Source organism: Polistes fuscatus, unplaced genomic scaffold (assembly GCF_010416935.1).
Source record: "Polistes fuscatus isolate 324 unplaced genomic scaffold, CU_Pfus_HIC Scaffold8, whole genome shotgun sequence".
Lineage (NCBI taxonomy): Eukaryota > Metazoa > Arthropoda > Insecta > Hymenoptera > Vespidae > Polistes > Polistes fuscatus.
Window position 1 is genome coordinate 67,796 of NW_025113162.1, and position 23,585 is coordinate 91,380.

Sequence of the window (23,585 nt, forward strand, 5' to 3'; positions counted from 1 at the left end):
GTAGACTTTCATCAACAAATGTCTTCTTCATAAAGATTCAATTTAAATTTTTATGCTAATAAAATGCAGCTGCAGTTACAATGATCAGGCAAAACATGTGTCTGTTAAAAGGAAAAAATAAAAATTTTTCTTCCGAAAAAAACAAATATTATATTTTCATTTAAAAATTTTAATTTATAGCAATAATAAAAATATTCTTTCTTTTTAGGTTTTCATTATTTTCCTTGAAAAGAGAGTGTATATCTTACCACAACGATAAGAAAAAGCTGACAACACTGCAATCATGATAGATTTTTGAAGATACTGCCTTCTTTTTACGTATAATTGGAGAACACCAAATCTATTATTATTCTATTAAAGGAAGTAAAGAGAGAATTCATCTTAGTTATTAAATATTTGAGAAACTACTAGCAAATATATTAAGAAAATCAATTATTGTTCGTAATGTTTCTCCAAGCGTCATACCTGGTATTGAAAGAGATATCTTTTTCAATTATTGCTTATTAACTAGCAAGAAATATTGTAAACTTGCATCAACAAATGTCTTCTTCATTGAGATTCCATTTAAATTTTTATGCTAATAGAATGCAGCTACAGATACATGGAACTAAAAAGACATCTGTCTGTAAAAATTAAATATAAAAATTTTTCTTCTGAAAAAAACGGACATTATAATTTCATTATAAATTTTAATTTATAGCAATAATAAACTTATTATTTCTTCATAGGTTTTCAATTATTTTAGTGGAATGGAGAGTATATAACTTACTACAACGATAAGAAAAAGCTGACAACACTGCAATCATGATAGATTTTTTAGATACCACCTTCTTTTTACGTATAATATGAGAAATCAAAATCTATTAATATTATATCAAAGGATGTTAAGAAAGAATGCATCTTAGTTATTAAAAATTTGAGAAAATAATAGCAAATATATTAAGAAAATCAATTACTGTGCGTAATGTTTCTCAAAGCGTCATACCTTGTATTGAAAGAAATATCATTGCTTTAACTAGCAAGAAAATATTGTAGACTTGCATCAACTAATGTCTTCTTCATAGAGATTCCATTTAAATTTTTATGCCACTAGAATGCAGCTGCAGTTACAAAGAACTAAAAAGACATCTGTCTGTAAAAGGTAAAAATAACAATTTTTCTTCTGATAAAAACAGACATTAAAATTTCATTACAAATTTTAATTTATAGCAATTATAAACTTATTATTTCTTCATAGGTTTTAAATTATTTTTCTTGAAAAGAGAGTATATAACTTACCACAACGATAAGAAAAAGCTGACAAAACTGCAATCATGATAAATTTTGGAATATACCGTCTTCTTTTTACGTATAATGGGAGAAAACCAAATCTATTAATATTCTATCAAAGGATGTTGTCAAAGAATGCATCTAAGCTATTAAAATATTGAGAAACTAATAGCAAATATATTAAGAAAATTTATACTTGTGCGTAATGTTTCTCCAAACGTCATAGCAGGTATTGGATGAAATATTATTGCTTAATAACTTGCAAGAAAATATTGTAGACTTTCATCAACAAATGTCTTCTTCATAAAGATTCAATTTAAATTTTTATGCTAATAAAATGCAGCTGCAGTTACAATGATCAGGCAAAACATGTGTCTGTTAAAAGGAAAAAATAAAAATTTTTCTTCCGAAAAAAACAAATATTATATTTTCATTTAAAAATTTTAATTTATAGCAATAATAAACATATTCTTTCTTTTTAGGTTTTCAATTATTTTCCTTGAAAAGAGAGTGTATAACTTACCACAACGATAAGAAAAAGCTGACAACACTGCAATCATGATAGATTTTGGAAGATACTGCCTTCTTTTTACGTATAATTGGAGAAAACCAAATCTATTATTATTCTATTAAAGGAAGTAAAGAGAGAATTCATCTTAGTTATTAAATATTTGAGAAACTACTAGCAAATATATTAAGAAAATCAATTATTGTTCGTAATGTTTCTCCAAGCGTCATACCTGGTATTGAAAGAGATATCTTTTTCAATTATTATTGCTTATTAACTAGCAAGAAAATATTGTACACTTGCATCAACTAATGTCTTCTTCATAGAGATTCCATTTAAATTTTTATGCCACTAGAATGCAGCTGCAGTTACAAGGAACTAAAAAGACATCTGTCTGTAAAAGGTAAAAATTACAATTTTTCTTCTGAAAAAAACAGACATTAAAATTTGATTATAAATTTTAATTTATAGCAATAATAAACTTATTATTTCTTCATAGGTTTTCAATTATTTTACTGCAATGGAAGGTATATAACTTACCACAACGATAAGAAAAAGCTGACAACACTGCAATCATTGTAGATTTTTTAAGATACCACCTTCTTTTTACGTATAATGGGAGAAAACCAAATCTATTAATATTCTATCAAAGGAAGTGAAGAGAGAATGCTTCTTAGTTATTAAAAATTTGTGAAACTACTAGCAAATATATGAAGAAAATGTATACTTGTGCTTATTGTTTCTCCAAGCGTCATACCTTGTATTGAAAGAAATATTATTGCTTATTAACTTGCAAGAAAATATTGTAGACTTGCATCAACTAATATCTTCTTCATAGAGATTCCATTTAAATTTTTATGCTAATAGAATGCAGCTGCAGTTCCAATGATCAAGCAAGACATGTGTCTGTTAAAAGGTAAAAATAACAATTTTTCTTCAGAAAAAAAAAACCAAATATTATAATTTCCATGAAAAATCTTCATTTATAGCAATAATAAACTTATTATTTCTTCATAGGTTTTTAATTATTTTACTGGAAAGGAGAGTATATAACTTACCACAACGATAAGAAAAAGCTGACAACACTGCAATCATGATAGATTTTGGAAGATACTGCTTTCTTTTTACGTAAAATGGGAGAAAACCAAATCTATTAATATTCTATCAAAGGATGTTGAGAAAGAATGCATCTAAGCTATTAAAAAATTGAGAAACTAATAGCAAATATATTAAGAAAATTTATACTTGTGCGTAATGTTTCTCCAAGCGTCATACCAGGTATTGAAAGAAATATTATTGCTTATTAACTTGCAAGAAAATATTGTAGACTTGCATCAACTAATATCTTCTTCATAGAGATTCCATTTAAATTTTTATGCCAATAGAATGCAGCTGCAGATACATGGAACTAAAAGACATCTTTCTGTAAAAGGTAAAAATAACAATTTTTCTTCTGAAAAAAACAGACATTATAATTTCATTATAAATTTAAATTTATAGCAATAATAAACTTATTATTTCTTCATAGGTTTTCAATTATTTTACTGGAAAAGACAGTATATAACTTACTACAAAGATAAGAAAAAGCTGACAACACTGCAATCATGATAGATTTTGGAAGATAACACCTTCTTTTTACGTATAATTGGAGAACACCAAATCTATTAATATTCTATCAAAGGAAGTGAAGAGAGAATTCATCTTAGTTATTAAATATTTGAGAAACTACTAGCATATATATATTAAGAAAATCAATTATTGTTCGTAATGTTTCTCCAAGCGTCATCCCAGGTATTGAAAGAGATATCTTTTTCAATTATTATTGCTCATTAACTAGCAAGAAAATATTGTACACTTGCATAAACTAATGTCTTCTTCATAGAGATTCCATTTAAATTTTTATGCCACTAGAATGCAGCTGCAGTTACAAATAACTAAAAAGACATGTGTCTGTAAAAGGTAAAAATAACAATTTTTCTTCTGAAAAAAACAGACATTAAAATTTCATTATAAATTTTAATTTATAGCAATAATAAACTTATTATATCTTAATAGGTTTTCAATTATTATACTGGAATGGAAGGTATATAACTTACCACAACGATAAGAAAAAGCTGAAAACACTGCAATCATTGTAGATTTTTTAAGATACCACCTTCTTTTTACGTATAATGGGAGAAAACAAAATCTATTAATATTCTATCAAAGGATGTTAAGAAAGAATGCTTCTTAGTTATTAAAAATTTGAGAAACTAATAGCAAATATATAAAGAAAATCAATTTTAGTGCGTAATGTTTCTCCAAGCGTCATATAAGGTATTGAAAGAGATATTATTGCTTATTAACTAGCAAGAAAATATTGTAGACTTGCATCAACTAATGTCTTCTTCCTAGAGATTCCATTTAAATTTTTATGCCACTAGAATGCAGCTGCAGTTACAAAGAACTAAAAAGACATCTGTCTGTAAAAGGTAAAAATAACAATTTTTCTTCTGAAAAAAACAGACATTAAAATTTCATTACAAATTTTAATTTATAGCAATTATAAACTTATTATTTCTTCATAGGTTTTAAATTATTTTTCTTGAAAAGAGAGTATATAACTTACCACAACAATAAGAAAAAGCTGACAACACTGCAATCATTGTAGATTTTTTAAGATACCACCTTCTTTTTACGTATAATGGGAGAAAACAAAATCTATTAATATTCTATCAAAGGATGTTGAGAAAGAATGCTTCTTAGTTATTAAAAATTTGAGAAACTAATAGCAAATATATAAAGAAAATCAATTTTTGTGCGTAATGTTTCTCCAAGCGTCATACCAGGTATTGAAAGAGATATTATTGCTTATTAACTAGCAAGAAAATATTGTAGACTTGCATCAACTAATGTCTTCTTCATTGAGATTCCATTTAAATTTTATGCTAATAGAATGCAGCTGCAGTTACAATGATCAAGCAAGACATGTGTCTGTTAAAAGATAAAAATTACAATTTTTTATCTGAAAAAAAAAAATTTTATAATTTCATTGGAAAATTTTAATTTATAGCAATAATAAACTTATTATTTCTTCATAGATTTTTAATTATTTATCTGGAAAAGACAGTATATAACTTACTACAACGATAAAAAAAAGCTGACAACACTGCAATCATGATAGATTTTTTTAGATACCACCTTCTTTTTACGTATAATGGGAGAAATCAAAATCTATTAATATTATATCAAAGGATGTTGAAAAAGAATGCATCTAAGCTTTTAAATATTGAGAAACTAATAGCAAATATATAAAGAAAATTTATACTTGTGCGTAATATTTCTCAAAGCGTCATACCAGGTATTGAAAGAAATATTATAGCTTATTAACTTGCAAGAAAATATTGTAGACTTGCATCAACCAATGTCTTCTTCATTGAGATTCCATTCAAATTTTTATGCTAATAGAATGCAGCTGCAGTTAAAATGATCAAGCAAGACATGTGTCTGTTAAAAGGTAAAAATAACAATTTTTCTTCAGAAAAAAAAAAAAAAATATTATAATTTCCATGAAAAATCTTCATTTATAGCAATAATAAAAATATTCTTTGTTCATAGGTTTTCAATTATTTTTCTGGAATAAAGAGTATATAACTTACAACAACGATAAGAAAAAGCTGACAAAACTGCAATCATGATAGATTTTGGAATATACCGTCTTCTTTTTACGTATAATGGGAGAAAACAAAATCTATTAATATTCTATCAAAGGATGTTGAGAAAGAATGCATCTAAGCTATTAAAATATTGAGAAACTAATATCAAATATATTAAGAAAATTTATACTTGTGCGTAATGTTTCTCCAAACGTCATAGCAGGTATTGGATGAAATATTATTGCTTAATAACTTGCAAGAAAATATTGTAGACTTTCATCAACAAATGTCTTCTTTATAGAGATTCCATTTCGATTTTTATGCTAATAGAATGTAGCTGCAGTTACAATGATGGAGCCAGACATGTGTCTGTTAAAAGGAAAAAATAAAAATTTTTCTTCAGAAAAAAAAAGCAAATATTATAATTTCCTTGAAAAATCTTCATTTATAACAATAATAAAAATATTCTTTGTTAATAGGTTTTTAATTATTTTTTGTGGAAAAAAGAGTATATAACTTACCACAACGATAAGAAAAAGCTGACAAAACTGCAATCATGATAGATTTTGGAATATACCGCCTTCTTTTAACGTATAATAAGAGAAAACCAAATCTATTAATATTCTATCAAAGGATGTTGAGAAAGAATGTATCTAAGCTATTAAAAGATTGAGAAACTAATAGCAAATATATTAAGAAAATTTATACTTGTGCGTAATGTTTCTCCAAGCGTCATACCAGTTATTGGATGAAATATCATTGCTTTAACTAGCAAGAAATTATTGTAGACTTTCATCAACTAATGTCTTCTTCATAGAGATTCCATTTTAATTTTGATGCTAATAGAATGCAGCTGCAGTTACAATGATCGAGCAAGACATGTGTCTGTTAAAAGGTAAAAATAACAATTTTTTTTCTGAAAAAAACAAATATTAGAATTTCATTGAAAAATTTTAATTTATAGCAATAATAAACATATACTTTGTTCATAGGTTTTTAATTATTTTTCTGGAGAACTGAGTATATAACTTACCACAACGATAAGAAAAAGCTGACAACACTGCAATCATGTTAGATTTTGGAAGATACTGCCTTCTTTTTACGTATAAAAGGAGAAAACAAAATCTATTAATATTCTATCAAAGGAAGTGAAGAGAGTATTCATCTTAGTTAATAATTATTTGAGAAACTACTAGCAAATATATTAAGAAAATCATTTTTATTGCGTAATGTTTTTCAAGCGTTATACCAGGTATTGAAAGAAATATCATTGCTCATTAACTAGCAAAAAAATATTTTAGACTGGCATCAACTAATGTCTTCTTCATAGAGTTTCTATTTAAATTTTTATGCCCATAGAATGCAGCTGCAGTTACAAGGAACTATAAAGACATCAGTCTGTTAAAAGGTAAAGATAAAAATATTTCTTCTGATATAAACAAAAATTATTTTTTGTTGATAAATTTTTATTTATTGCAATAATAAACTTATTATTTCTTTATAGGTTTTCAATTATTTTCCTGGAAAAGTGAGTATATAACTTACCACAACGATAAGAAAAAGCTGACAAAACTGCAATCATGATAGATTTAGGAAGATACTTCGATCTTTTTACGTATAATGGGAAAAAACCAAATTCTTTAATATTCTATCAAAGGATGTTTAGAAAGAATGCTTCTCAGTTATTAAAAATATGAGAAACTAATAGCAAATATAAAAAAAAATCAATTTTTGTGCTTAATGTATCTCCAAGCGTCATATCAGGTATTGAAAGAAATATCATTGCTTATAAACTTGGAAGAAAATATTTTAGACTTGCATCAACTAATATCTTCTTCATAGAGATTCCATTTAAATTTTTATGCTAATAGAATGCAGCTGCAGTTACAATGATCAAGCAAGACATGTGTCTGTTAAAAGGTAAAAATAACAATTTTTCTTCAGAAAAAAAAAACAAATATTATAATTTCCATGAAAAATCTTCATTTATAGCAATAATAAAAATATTCTTTGTTCATAGGTTTTCAATTATTTTTCTGGAAAAGAGAGTATATAACTTACCACAACGATAAGAAAAAGCTGACAAAACTGCAATCATGATAGATATTGGAATATACCGTCTTCTTTTTACGTATAATGGGAGAAAACCAAATCTATTAATATTCTATCAAAGGATGTTGAGAAAGAATGCATCTAAGCTATTAAAAAATTGAGAAACTAATAGCAAATATATTAAGAAAATTTATACTTGTGCGTAACTTTTCTCCAAGCGTCATACCAGGTATTGGATGAAATATTATTGCTTATTAACTTGCAAGAAAATATTGTAGACTTTCATCAACAAATGTCTTCTTCATAGAGATTCCATTTAAATTTTTATGCCAATAGAATGCAGCTGCAGATACATGGAACTAAAAAGACATCTGTCTGTAAAAAGTAAAAATAACAATTTTTCTTCTGAAAAAAACAGACATTATAATTTCATTATAAATTTTAATTTATAGCAATAATAAACTTATTATTTCTTCATAGGTTTTTAATTATTTTACTGGAATGGAGAGTATATAACTTACCACAACGATAAGAAAAAGCTGACAACACTGCAATCATGATAGATTTTTTAAGATACCACCTTCTTTTTACGTATAATAGGAGAAAACCAAATCTATTAATATTCTATCAAAGGAAGTGAAGAGAGAATTCATCTTAGTTATTAAATATTTGAGAAACTACTAGCAAATATATTAAGAAAATCAATTATTGTTCGTAATGTCTCTCCAAGCGTCATACCAGGTATTGAAAGAAATATCTTTTTCAATTATTATTTCTTATTAACTAGCAAGAAAATATTGAACACTTGCATCAACTAATGTCTTCGTCATAGATATTCCATTTAAATTTTTTTGCCACTAGAATGCAGCTGCAGTTACAAGGAACTAAAAAGTCATCTGTCTGTAAAAGGTAAAAATAACAATTTTTCTTCTGAAAAAAACAAATATTATAATTTCATTTAAAAATTTTAATTTATAGCAATAATAAACATATTCTTTCTTCTTAGGTTTTCATTTATTTTCCTTGAAAAGAGAGTATATAACTTACCACAACGATAAGAAAAAGCTGACAACACTGCAATCATGATAGATTTTGGAAGATACTGCCTTCTTTTTACGTATAATGGGAGAAAACTAAATCTATTAATATTCTATCAAAAGATGTTGAGAAAGAATGCTTCTTAGTTATTAAAAATATGAGAAACTAATAGCAAATATATAAAAAAAATCAATTTTTGTGCTTAATGTTTCTCCCAGCGTCATACCAGGTATTAAAAGAGATATTATTGCTTATAAACTAGCAAGAAAATATTGTAGACTTTCATCAACAAATGTCTTCATAGAGATTCCATTTAAATTTTTATGCTAATAGAATGCAGCTGCAGTTACATGGAACTATAAAGATATGTGTATGTTAAAAAGTAAAAATAACAATTTTTCTTCTGAAAAAAAAAACAAATATTATAATATTCTTGAAAAATCTTTATTTATAGCAATAATAAACTTATAATTTCTTAATAGGTTTTCAATTATTTTCCTGGAAAAGAGAGTATATAACTTACCACAACGATAAGAAAAAGCTGACAATACTGCAATCATGATAGATTTTGGAAGATACTGCTTTCTTTTTACGTATAATGGGAGAAAACCAAATCTATTAATATTCTATCAAAGGATGTTGAGAAAGAATACATCTAAGCTATTAAAAAATTGAGAAACTAATAGCAAATATATAAAGAAAATCAATTTTTGTGTGTAATGTTTCTCCAAGCGTCATACCAGGTATTGAAAGAGATATTATTGCTTATTAACTAGCAAGAAAATATTGTAGACTTGCATCAACTAATGTCTTCTTCATAGAGATTCCATTCCAATTTTTATGCCAATAGAATGCAGCTGCAGTTACAATGATCAAGCAAGACATGTGTCTGTTAAAAGATAAAAATTACAATTTTTATCTGAAAAAATCTAATATTATAATTTCATTTAAAAATTTTAATTTATAGCAATAAAAACATATTCTTCTTCTTAGGTTTTCAATTATTTTCCTTGAAAAGAGAGTATGTAACTTACCAAAACGATAAGAAAAAGCTGACAACACTGCAATCATGATAGATTTTGGAATATACCGTCTTCTTTTTACGTATAATGGGAGAAAACCAAATCTATTATTATTCTATCAAAGAATGTTGAGAAAAAATGCATATTAGCTATTAAAAAATTGAGAAACTAATAGCAAATATATTAAGAAAATTTATACTTGTGCGTAATGTTTCTTCAAGCGTAATACCAGGTATTGGATGAAATATTATTGCTTATTAACTTGCAAGAAAATATTGTAGACTTTCATCAACAAATGTCTTCTTCATAGAGATTCCATTTAAATTTTTATGCCAATAGAATGCAGCTGCAGATACGTGGAACTAAAAAGACATCTGTCTGTAAAAAGTAAAAATAACAATTTTTCTTCTGAAAAAAACAGACATTATAATTTCATTATAAATTTTAATTTATAGCAATAATAAACTTATTATTTCTTCATAGGTTTTCAATTATTTTACTGGAAAGGAGAGTATATAACTTACCACAACGATAAGAAAAAGCTGACAACACTGCAATCATGATAGATTTTTTAAGATACCACCTTCTTTTTAAGTATAATGGGAGAAAACAAAATCTATTAATATTCTATCAAAGGATGTTGAGAAAGAATGCATCTTAGTTATTAAAAATTTGAGAAAATAATAGCAAATATATTAAGAAAATCAATTATTGTGCGTAATGTTTCTTCAAGCGTCATACCTTGTATTGAAAGAAATATCGTTGCTTTAACTAGCAAGAAAATATTGTAGTCTTGCATCAACTAATGTCTTCTTCATAGAGATTCCATTTAAATTTTTATGCCAATAGAATGCAGCTGCAGTTACATGAAACTATAAAGACATGTGTCTGTTAAAAGGTAAAAATAACAATTTTTCTTCTGAAAAAAAAACAAATATTATAATATTCTTGAAAAATCTTTATTTATAGCAATAATAAACTTATAATTTCTTAATAGGTTTTCAATTATTTTCCTGGAAAAGAGAGTATATAACTTACCACAACGATAAGAAATAGCTGACAACATTGCAATCATGATAGATTTTAGAAGATACCGCCTTCTTTTTACGTATAATGGGAGAAAACCAAATCTATTAATATTCTATCAAAGGAAGTGAAGAGAGAATGCATCTTAGTTATTAAAAATTGGAGAAACTAATGGCAAGTATATTAAGAAAATCATTTTTCTTGCGTAATGTATCTCCAAGCGTCATATCAGGTATTGAAAGAAATATCATTGCTTATAAACTTGGAAGAAAATATTTTAGACTTGCATCAACTAATATCTTCTTCATAGAGATTCCATTTAAATTTTTATGCTAATAGAATGCAGCTGCAGTTACCATGATCAAGCAAGACATGTGTCTGTTAAAGATAAAAATTACAATTTTTTATCTGAAAAAATCAAATATTGTAATTTTATTGAAAAATTTTGATTTATAGCAATAATAAACTTATTATTTCTTCATAGGTTTTCAATTATTTTACTGGAAAGGAGAGTATATAACTTACTACAACGATAAGAAAAAGCTGACAACACTGCAATCATGATAGATTTTTGAAGATACGACCTTCTTTTTACGTATAATGGGAGTAAACCAAATCTATTAATATTCTTTTAAAGGAAGTGAAGAGAGAATTCATCTTGTTATTAATTATTTGAGAAACTACTAGCAAATATATTAAGAAAATCAATTATTGTGCGTAATGTTTCTCCAAGCGTCATACCAGTTATTGGATGAAATATCATTGCTTTAACTAGCAAGAAATTATTGTAGACTTTCATCAACTAATGTCTTCTTCATAGAGATTCCATTTTAATTTTGATGCTAATAGAATGCAGCTGCAGTTACAATGATCGAGCAAGACATGTGTCTGTTAAAAGGTAAAAATAACAATTTTTTTTCTGAAAAAAACAAATATTAGAATTTCATTGAAAAATTTTAATTTATAGCAATAATAAACATATACTTTGTTCATAGGTTTTTAATTATTTTTCTGGAGAACTGAGTATATAACTTACCACAACGATAAGAAAAAGCTGACAACACTGCAATCATGTTAGATTTTGGAAGATACTGCCTTCTTTTTACGTATAAAAGGAGAAAACAAAATCTATTAATATTCTATCAAAGGAAGTGAAGAGAGTATTCATCTTAGTTAATAATTATTTGAGAAACTACTAGCAAATATATTAAGAAAATCATTTTTATTGCGTAATGTTTTTCAAGCGTTATACCAGGTATTGAAAGAAATATCATTGCTCATTAACTAGCAAAAAAATATTTTAGACTGGCATCAACTAATGTCTTCTTCATAGAGTTTCTATTTAAATTTTTATGCCCATAGAATGCAGCTGCAGTTACAAGGAACTATAAAGACATCAGTCTGTTAAAAGGTAAAGATAAAAATATTTCTTCTGATATAAACAAAAATTATTTTTTTGTTGATAAATTTTTATTTATTGCAATAATAAACTTATTATTTCTTCATAGGTTTTCAATTATTTCCTGGAAAAGTGAGTATATAACTTACCACAACGATAAGAAAAAGCTGACAAAACTGCAATCATGATAGATTTAGGAAGATACTTCGATCTTTTACGTATAATGGGAGAAAACCAAATTCTTTAATATTCTATCAAAGGATGTTTAGAAAGAATGCTTCTCAGTTATTAAAAATATGAGAAACTAATAGCAAATATATAAAAAAAATCAATTTTTGTGCTTAATGTATCTCCAAGCGTCATATCAGGTATTGAAAGAGATATTATTGCTTATAAACTTGGAAGAAAATATTTTAGACTTGCATCAACTAATATCTTCTTCATAGAGATTCCATTTAAATTTTATGCTAATAGAATGCAGCTGCAGTTACAATGATCAAGCAAGACATGTTTCTGTTAAAAGGTAAAAATAACAATTTTTCTTCAGAAAAAAAAAAAACAATATTATAATTTCCATGAAAAATCTTTATTTATAGCAATAATAAAAATATTCTTTGTTCATAGGTTTTCAATTATTTTTCTGGAAAAGAGAGTATATAACTTACGACAACGATAAGAAAAAGCTGACAAAACTGCAATCATGATAGATATTGGAATATACCGTCTTCTTTTTACGTATAATAGGAGAAAACCAAATCTATTAATATTCTATCAAAGGATGTTGAGAAAGAATGCATCTAAGCTATTAAAAAATTGAGAAACTAATAGCAAATATATAAAGAAAATCAATTTTTGTGCGTAATGTTTCTCCAAGCATCATACCAGGTATTGAAAGAGATATTATTGCTTATTTACTAGCAAGAAAATATTGTAGACTTGCATCAACTAATGTCTTCTTCATTAAGATTCAATTTAAATTTTTATGCCAATAGAATGCAGCTGCAGGTACATGGAACAAAAAAGACATCTGTCTGTAAAAAGTAAAAATAACAATTTTTCTTCTGAAAAAAACAGACATTATAATTTCATTATAAATTTTAATTTATTGCAATAATAAACTTATTATTTCTTCATAGGTTCTCAATTATTTTACTGGAATGGAGAGTATATAACTTACCACAACGATAAGAAAAAGCTGACAACACTGCAATCATGATAGATTTTTAAGATACCACCTTCTTTTTACGTATAATATGAGAAAACCAAATCTATTAATATTCTATCAAAGGAAGTGAAGAGAGAATTCATCTTAGTTATTAAATATTTGAGAAACTACTAGCAAATATATTAAGAAAATCAATTATTGTTCGTAATGTCTCTCCAAGCGTCATACCAGGTATTGAAAGAAATATCTTTTTCAATTATTATTTCTTATTAACTAGCAAGAAAATATTGAACACTTGCATCAACTAATGTCTTCGTCATAGATATTCCATTTAAATTTTTTGCCACTAGAATGCAGCTGCAGTTACAAGGAACTAAAAAGTCATCTGTCTGTAAAAGGTAAAAATAACAATTTTTCTTCTGAAAAAAACAAATATTATAATTTCATTTAAAAATTTTAATTTATAGCAATAATAAACATATTCTTTCTTCTTAGGTTTTCATTTATTTCCTTGAAAAGAGAGTATATAACTTACCACAACGATAAGAAAAAGCTGACAACACTGCAATCATGATAGATTTTGGAAGATACTGCCTTCTTTTACGTATAATGGGAGAAAACTAAATCTATTAATATTCTATCAAAAGATGTTGAGAAAGAATGCTTCTTAGTTATTAAAAATATGAGAAACTAATAGCAAATATATAAAAAAAATCAATTTTTGTGCTTAATGTTTCTCCCAGCGTCATACCAGGTATTAAAAGAGATATTATTGCTTATTAACTAGCAAGAAAATATTGTAGACTTGCATCAACTAATGTCTTCTTCATAGAGATTCCATTTAAATTTTTATGCCAATAGAATGTAGCTGCAGTTACAAGGAACTAAAAAGTCATCTGTCTGTAAAAGGTAAAAATAACAATTTTTCTTCTGAAAAAAAAAACAAATATTATAATATTCTCTAAAAATCTTTATTAATAGCAATAATAAACTTATAATTTCTTAATAGGTTTTTAATTATTTTCTTGGAAAAGAGAGTATATAACTTACCACAACGATAAGAAAAAGCTGACAACACTGCAATCATGATAGATTTTGGAAGATACTGCCTTCTTTTTACGTATAATGGGAGAAAACCAAATCTATTAATATTCTATCAAAGGATGTTAAGAAAGAATGCTTCTTAGTTATTAAAAATTTGAGAAACTAATAGCAAATATAAAGAAAATCAATTTTTGTGTGTAATGTTTCTCCAAGCGTCATACCTTGTATTGAAAGAAATATCATTGCTTTAACTAGCAAGAAAATATTGTAGACTTGCATCAACTAATGTCTTCTTCATAGAGATTCCATTCCAATTTTTATGCCAATAGAATGCAGCTGCAGTTACAATGATCAAGCAAGACATGTGTCTGTAAAAAGATAAAAATTACAATTTTTTATCTGAAAAAAACTAATATTATAATTTCATTTAAAAATTTTAATTTATAGCAATAATAAACATATTCTTTCTTCTTAGGTTTTCAATTATTTTCCTTGAAAAGAGAGTATATAACTTACCAAAACGATAAGAAAAAGCTGACAACACTGCAATCATGATAGATTTTGGAAGATACTGCCTTCTTTTTACGTATAATGGGAGAAAACTAAATCTATTAATATTCTATCAAAGGATGTTGAGAAAGAATGCTTCTTTGTTATTAAAAATTTGAGAAACTAATAGCAAATATATTATGAATATCATTTTTATTGCGTAATGTTTCTCCAAGCGTCATACCAGGTATTGAAAGAAATATCATTGCTTTTTAACTGGCAAGAAAATATTGTAGACTTGCATCAACTAATGTCTTCTTCATAGAGATTCCATTTAAATTTTTATGCTAATAGAATGCAGCTGCAGTTACAATGAACAAGCAAGGCATGTGTCTGTTAAAAGATAAAAATTACAATTATTTATCTGAAAAAAACAAATATTATAATTTTATTGAAAAATTTTAATTTATAGCAATAATAAACCTATTATTTCTTCATAGGTTTTCAATTATTTTACTGAAAAAGACAGTATATAACTTACTACAACGATAAGAAAAAGCTGACAACACTGCAATCATGATAGATTTTGGAATATACCGTCTTCTTTTTACGTATAATGGGAAAGAACCAAATCTATTATTATTCTATCAAAGAATGTTGAGAAAAAATGCATATTAGCTATTAAAAAATTGAGAAACTAATAGCAAATATATTAAGAAAATTTATACTTGTGCGTAATGTTTCTTCAAGCGTAATACCAGGTATTGGATGAAATATTATTGCTTATTAACTTGCAAGAAAATATTGTAGACTTTCATCAACAAATGTCTTCTTCATAGAGATTCCATTTAAATTTTTATGCTAATAGAATGCAGCTGCAGATACATGGAACTAAAAAGACATCTGTCTGTAAAAAGTAAAAATAACAATTTTTCTTCTGAAAAAAACAGACATTATAATTTCATTATAAATTTTAATTTATAGCAATAATAAACTTATTATTTCTTCATAGGTTTTCAATTATTTTACTGGAAAGGAGAGTATATAACTTACCACAACGATAAGAAAAAGCTGACAACACTGCAATCATGATAGATTTTTTAAGATACCACCTTCTTTTTAAGTATAATGGGAGAAAACAAAATCTATTAATATTCTATCAAAGGATGTTGAGAAAGAATGCATCTTAGTTATTAAAAATTTGAGAAAATAATAGCAAATATATTAAGAAAATCAATTATTGTGCGTAATGTTTCTTCAAGCGTCATACCTTGTATTGAAAGAAATATCGTTGCTTTAACTAGCAAGAAAATATTGTAGTCTTGCATCAACTAATGTCTTCTTTATAGAGATTCCATTTAAATTTTTATGCCAATAGAATGCAGCTGCAGTTACATAAAACTATAAAGACATGTGTCTGTTAAAAGGTAAAAATAACAATTTTTCTTCTGAAAAAAAAACAAATATTATAATATTCTTGAAAAATCTTTATTTATAGCAATAATAAACTTATAATTTCTTAATAGGTTTTCAATTATTTTCCTGGAAAAGAGAGTATATAACTTACCACAACGATAAGAAATAGCTGACAACATTGCAATCATGATAGATTTTAGAAGATACCGCCTTCTTTTTACGTTTAATGAGAGAAAACCAAATCTATTAATATTCTATCAAAGGAAGTGAAGAGAGAATGCATCTTAGTTATTAAAAATTGGAGAAACTAATTGCAAGTATATTAAGAAAATCATTTTTCTTGCGTAATGTATCTCCAAGCGTCATATCAGGTATTGAAAGAAATATCATTGCTTATAAACTGGGAAGAAAATATTTTAGACTTGCATCAACTAATATCTTCTTCATAGAGATTCCATTTAAATTTTTATGCTAATAGAATGCAGCTGCAGTTACCATGATCAAGCAAGACATGTGTCTGTTAAAAGATAAAAATTACAATTTTTATCTGAAAAAAACAAATATTGTAATTTTATTGAAAAATTTTGATTTATAGCAATAATAAACTTATTATTTCTTCATAGGTTTTCAATTATTTTACTGGAAAGGAGAGTATATAACTTACTACAACGATAAGAAAAAGCTGACAACACTGCAATCATGATAGATTTTTGAAGATACGACCTTCTTTTTACGTATAATGGGAGTAAACCAAATCTATTAATATTCTTTTAAAGGAAGTGAAGAGAGAATTCATCTTTGTTATTAATTATTTGAGAAACTACTAGCAAATATATTAAGAAAATCAATTATTGTGCGTAATGTTTCTCCAAGCGTCATACCTTGTATTGAAAGAAATATCATTGCTTATAAACTAGGAAGAAAATATTTTAGACTTGCATCAACTAATATCTTCTTCATAGAGATTCCATTTAAATTTTTATGCTAATAGAATGCAGCTGCAGTTACAATGATCAAGCAAGACATGTGTCTGTTAAAAGATGAAAATTACAATTTTTTTTCTATATAAACAAATATTATAATTTCATTTAAAAATTTTAATTTATAGCAATAATAAACATATTCTTTCTTCTTAGGTTTTCAATTATTTTCGTTGAAAAGAGAGTATATAACTTACCACAACGACATAAAAAGCTGACAACACTGCAATCATGATTGATTTTGGAAGATACTGCCTTCTTTTTACGTATATTGGAGAAAACTAAATCTATTAATATTCTATCAAAGGATGTTGAGAAAGAATGCTTCTTTGTTATTAAAAATTTGAGTAACTAATAGCAAATATATTATGAATATCATTTTTATTGCGTAATGTTTCTCCAAGCGACATACCAGGTATTGAAAGAAATATCATTGCTTTTTAACTGGCAAGAAAATATTGTAGACTTGCATCAACTAATGTCTTCTTCATAGAGATTCCATTTAAATTTTATGCTAATAGAATGCAGCTGCAGTTACAATGAACAAGCAAGGCATGTGTCTGTAAAAGATAAAAATTACAATTTTTTATCTGAAAAAAACAAATATTATAATTTCATTTGAAAATTTTGATTTATAGCAATAATAAACTTATTATTTCTTCATAGGTTTCAATTATTTTACTGGAAAAGTCAGTATATAACTTACTACAACGATAAGAAAAAGCTGACAACACTGCAATCATGATAGATTTTTAAGATACCACCTTCTTTTTACGTATAATATGAGAAAACCAAATCTATTAATATTCTATCAAAGGAAGTGAAGAGAGAATTCATCTTAGTTATTAAATATTTGAGAAACTACTAGCAAATATATTAAGAAAATCAATTATTGTGCGTAATGTTTCTCCAAGCGTCATACCAGTTATTGGATGAAATATCATTGCTTTAACTAGCAAGAAATTATTGTAGACTTTCATCAACTAATGTCTTCTTCATAGAGATTCCATTTTAATTTTGATGCTAATAGAATGCAGCTGCAGTTACAATGATCGAGCAAGACATGTGTCTGTTAAAAGGTAAAAATAACAATTTTTTTTCTGAAAAAAACAAATATTAGAATTTCATTGAAAAATTTTAATTTATAGCAATAATAAACATATACTTTGTTCATAGGTTTTTAATTATTTTTCTGGAGAACTGAGTATATAACTTACCACAACGATAAGAAAAAGCTGACAACACTGCAATCATGTTAGATTTTGGAAGATACTGCCTTCTTTTTACGTATAAAAGGAGAAAACAAAATCTATTAATATTCTATCAAAGGAAGTGAAGAGAGTATTCATCTTAGTTAATAATTATTTGAGAAACTACTAGCAAATATATTAAGAAAATCATTTTTATTGCGTAATGTTTTTCAAGCGTTATACCAGGTATTGAAAGAAATATCATTGCTCATTAACTAGCAAAAAAATATTTTAGACTGGCATCAACTAATGTCTTCTTCATAGAGTTTCTATTTAAATTTTTATGCCCATAGAATGCAGCTGCAGTTACAAGGAACTATAAAGACATCAGTCTGTTAAAAGGTAAAGATAAAAATATTTCTTCTGATATAAACAAAAATTATTATTTCGTTGAAAAATTTTTATTTATTGCAATAATAAACTTATTATTTCTTCATAGGTTTTCAATTATTTTCCTGGAAAAGTGAGTATATAACTTACCACAACGATAAGAAAAAGCTGACAAAACTGCAATCATGATAGATTTAGGAAGATACTTCGATCTTTTTACGTATAATGGGAGAAAACCAAATTCTTTAATATTCTATCAAAGGATGTTTAGAAAGAATGCTTCTCAGTTATTAAAAATATGAGAAACTAATAGCAAATATATAAAAAAAATCAATTTTTGTGCTTAATGTATCTCCAAGCGTCATATCAGGTATTGAAAGAGATATTATTGCTTATAAACTTGGAAGAAAATATTTTAGACTTGCATCAACTAATATCTTCTTCATAGAGATTCCATTTAAATTTTTATGCTAATAGAATGCAGCTGCAGTTACAATGATCAAGCAAGACATGTTTCTGTTAAAAGGTAAAAATAACAATTTTTCTTCAGAAAAAAAAAACAAATATTATAATTTCCATGAAAAATCTTCATTTATAGCAATAATAAAAATATTCTTTGTTCATAGGTTTTCAATTATTTTTCTGGAAAAGAGAGTATATAACTTACCACAACGATAAGAAAAAGCTGACAAAACTGCAATCATGATAGATTTTGGAATATACCGCCTTCTTTTTACGTATAATAGGAGAAAACCAAATCTATTAATATTCTATCAAAGGATGTTGAGAAAGAATGCATCTAAGCTATTAAAAAATTGAGAAACTAATAGCAAATATATAAAGAAAATCAATTTTGTGCGTAATGTTTCTCCAAGCATCATACCAGGTATTGAAAGAGATATTATTGCTTATTTACTAGCAAGAAAATATTGTAGACTTGCATCAACTAATGTCTTCTACATTAAGATTCAATTTAAATTTTTATGCCAATAGAATGCAGCTGCAGGTACATGGAACAAAAAAGACATCTGTCTGTAAAAAGTAAAAATAACAATTTTTCTTCTGAAAAAAACAGACATTATAATTTCATTATAAATTTTAATTTATAGCAATAATAAACTTATTATTTCTTCATAGGTTCTCAATTATTTTACTGGAATGGAGAGTATATAACTTACCACAACGATAAGAAAAAGCTGACAACACTGCAATCATGATAGATTTTTTAAGATACCACCTTCTTTTTACGTATAATATGAGAAAACCAAATCTATTAATATTCTATCAAAGGAAGTGAAGAGAGAATTCATCTTAGTTATTAAATATTTGAGAAACTACTAGCAAATATATTAAGAAAATCAATTATTGTTCGTAATGTCTCTCCAAGCGTCATACCAGGTATTGAAAGAAATATCTTTTTCAATTATTATTTCTTATTAACTAGCAAGAAAATATTGAACACTTGCATCAACTAATGTCTTCGTCATAGATATTCCATTTAAATTTTTTTGCCACTAGAATGCAGCTGCAGTTACAAGGAACTAAAAAGTCATCTGTCTGTAAAAGGTAAAAATAACAATTTTTCTTCTGAAAAAAACAAATATTATAATTTCATTTAAAAATTTTAATTTATAGCAATAATAAACATATTCTTTCTTCTTAGGTTTTCATTTATTTTCCTTGAAAAGAGAGTATATAACTTACCACAACGATAAGAAAAAGCTGACAACACTGCAATCATGATAGATTTTGGAAGATACTGCCTTCTTTTTACGTATAATGGGAGAAAACTAAATCTATTAATATTCTATCAAAAGATGTTGAGAAAGAATGCTTCTTAGTTATTAAAAATATGAGAAACTAATAGCAAATATATAAAAAAAATCAATTTTTGTGCTTAATGTTTCTCCCAGCGTCATACCAGGTATTAAAAGAGATATTATTGCTTATTAACTAGCAAGAAAATATTGTAGACTTTCATCAACAAATGTCTTCTTCATAGAGATTCCATTTAAATTTTTATGCTAATAGAATGCAGCTGCAGTTACATGGAACTATAAAGATATGTGTCTGTTAAAAAGTAAAAATAACAATTTTTCTTCTGAAAAAAAAAACAAATATTATAATATTCTTGAAAAATCTTTATTTATAGCAATAATAAACTTATAATTTCTTAATAGGTTTTTAATTATTTTCCTGGAAAAGAGAGTATATAACTTACCACAACGATAAGAAAAAGCTGACAACACTGCAATCATGATAGATTTTGGAAGATACTGCTTTCTTTTTACGTATAATGGGAGAAAACCAAATCTATTAATATTCTATCAAAGGATGTTGAGAAAGAATACATCTAAGCTATTAAAAAATTGAGAAACTAATAGCAAATATATAAAGAAAATCAATTTTTGTGTGTAATGTTTCTCCAAGCGTCATACCAGGTATTGAAAGAGATATTATTGCTTATTAACTAGCAAGAAAATATTGTAGACTTGCATCAACTAATGTCTTCTTCATAGAGATTCCATTCCAATTTTTATGCCAATAGAATGCAGCTGCAGTTACAATGATCAAGCAAGACATGTGTCTGTTAAAAGATAAAAATTACAATTTTTTATCTGATAAAATCTAATATTATAATTTCATTTAAAAATTTTAATTTATAGCAATAATAAACATATTCTTTCTTCTTAGGTTTTCAATTATTTTCCTTGAAAAGAGAGTATATAACTTACCAAAACGATAAGAAAAAGCTGACAACACTGCAATCATGATAGATTTTGGAAGATACTGCCTTCTTTTTACGTATAATGGGAGAAAACTAAATCTATTATATTCTATCAAAGGATGTTGAGAAAGAATGCTTCTTTGTTATTAAAAATTTGAGAAACTAATAGCAAATATATTATGAATATCATTTTTATTGCGTAATGTTTCTCCAAGCGTCATACCAGGTATTGAAAGAAATATCATTGCTTTTTAACTGGCAAGAAAATATTGTAGACTTGCATCAACTAATGTCTTCTTCATAGAGATTCCATTTAAATTTTTATGCTAATAGAATGCAGCTGCAGTTACAATGAACAAGCAAGGCATGTGTCTGTTAAAAGATAAAAATTACAATTATTTATCTGAAAAAAACAAATATTATAATTTTATTGAAAAATTTTAATTTATAGCAATAATAAACCTATTATTTCTTCATAGGTTTTCAATTATTTTACTGAAAAAGACAGTATATAACTTACTACAACGATAAGAAAAAGCTGACAACACTGCAATCATGATAGATTTTGGAATATACCGTCTTCTTTTTACGTATAATGGGAGAAAACCAAATCTATTAATATTCTATCAAAGAATGTTGAGAAAAAATGCATATTAGCTATTAAAAAATTGAGAAACTAATAGCAAATATATTAAGAAAATTTATACTTGTGCGTAATGTTTCTTCAAGCGTAATACCAGGTATTGGATGAAATATTATTGCTTATTAACTTGCAAGAAAATATTGTAGACTTTCATCAACAAATGTCTTCTTCATAGAGATTCCATTTAAATTTTTATGCTAATAGAATGCAGCTGCAGATACATGGAACTAAAAAGACATCTGTCTGTAAAAAGTAAAAATAACAATTTTTCTTCTGAAAAAAAACAGATATTATAATTTCATTATAAATTTTAATTTATAGCAATAATAAACTTATTATTTCTTCATAGGTTTTCAATTATTTTACTGGAAAGGAGAGTATATAACTTACCAAAACGATAAGAAAAAGCTGACAACACTGCAATCATGATAGATTTTTTAAGATACCACCTTCTTTTTAAGTATAATGGGAGAAAACAAAATCTATTAATATTCTATCAAAGGATGTTGAGAAAGAATGCATCTTAGTTATTAAAAATTTGAGAAAATAATAGCAAATATATTAAGAAAATCAATTATTGTGCGTAATGTTTCTTCAAGCGTCATACCTTGTATTGAAAGAAATATCGTTGCTTTAACTAGCAAGAAAATATTGTAGTCTTGCATCAACTAATGTCTTCTTCATAGAGATTCCATTTAAATTTTTATGCCAATAGAATGCAGCTGCAGTTACATGAAACTATAAAGACATGTGTCTGTTAAAAGGTAAAAATAACAATTTTTCTTCTGAAAAAAAACAAATATTATAATATTCTTGAAAAATCTTTATTTATAGCAATAATAAACTTATAATTTCTTAATAGGTTTTCAATTATTTTCCTGGAAAAGAGAGTATATAACTTACCACAACGATAAGAAATAGCTGACAACATTGCAATCATGATAGATTTTAGAAGATACCGCCTTCTTTTTACGTATAATGAGAGAAAACCAAATCTATTAATATTCTATCAAAGGAAGTGAAGAGAGAATGCATCTTAGTTATTAAAAATTGGAGAAACTAATTGCAAGTATATTAAGAAAATCATTTTTCTTGCGTAATGTATCTCCAAGCGTCATATCAGGTATTGAAAGAAATATCATTGCTTATAAACTTGGAAGAAAATATTTTAGACTTGCATCAACTAATATCTTCTTCATAGAGATTCCATTTAAATTTTTATGCTAATAGAATGCAGCTGCAGTTACCATGATCAAGCAAGACATGTGTCTGTTAAAAGATAAAAATTACAATTTTTTATCTGAAAAAAACAAATATTGTAATTTTATTGAAAAATTTTGATTTATAGCAATAATAAACTTATTATTTCTTCATAGGTTTTCAATTATTTTACTGCAAAGGAGAGTATATAACTTACTACAACGATAAGAAAAAGCTGACAACACTGCAATCATGATAGATTTTTGAAGATACGACCTTCTTTTTACGTATAATGGGAGTAAACCAAATCTATTAATATTCTTTTAAAGGAAGTGAAGAGAGAATTCATCTTTGTTATTAATTATTTGAGAAACTACTAGCAAATATATTA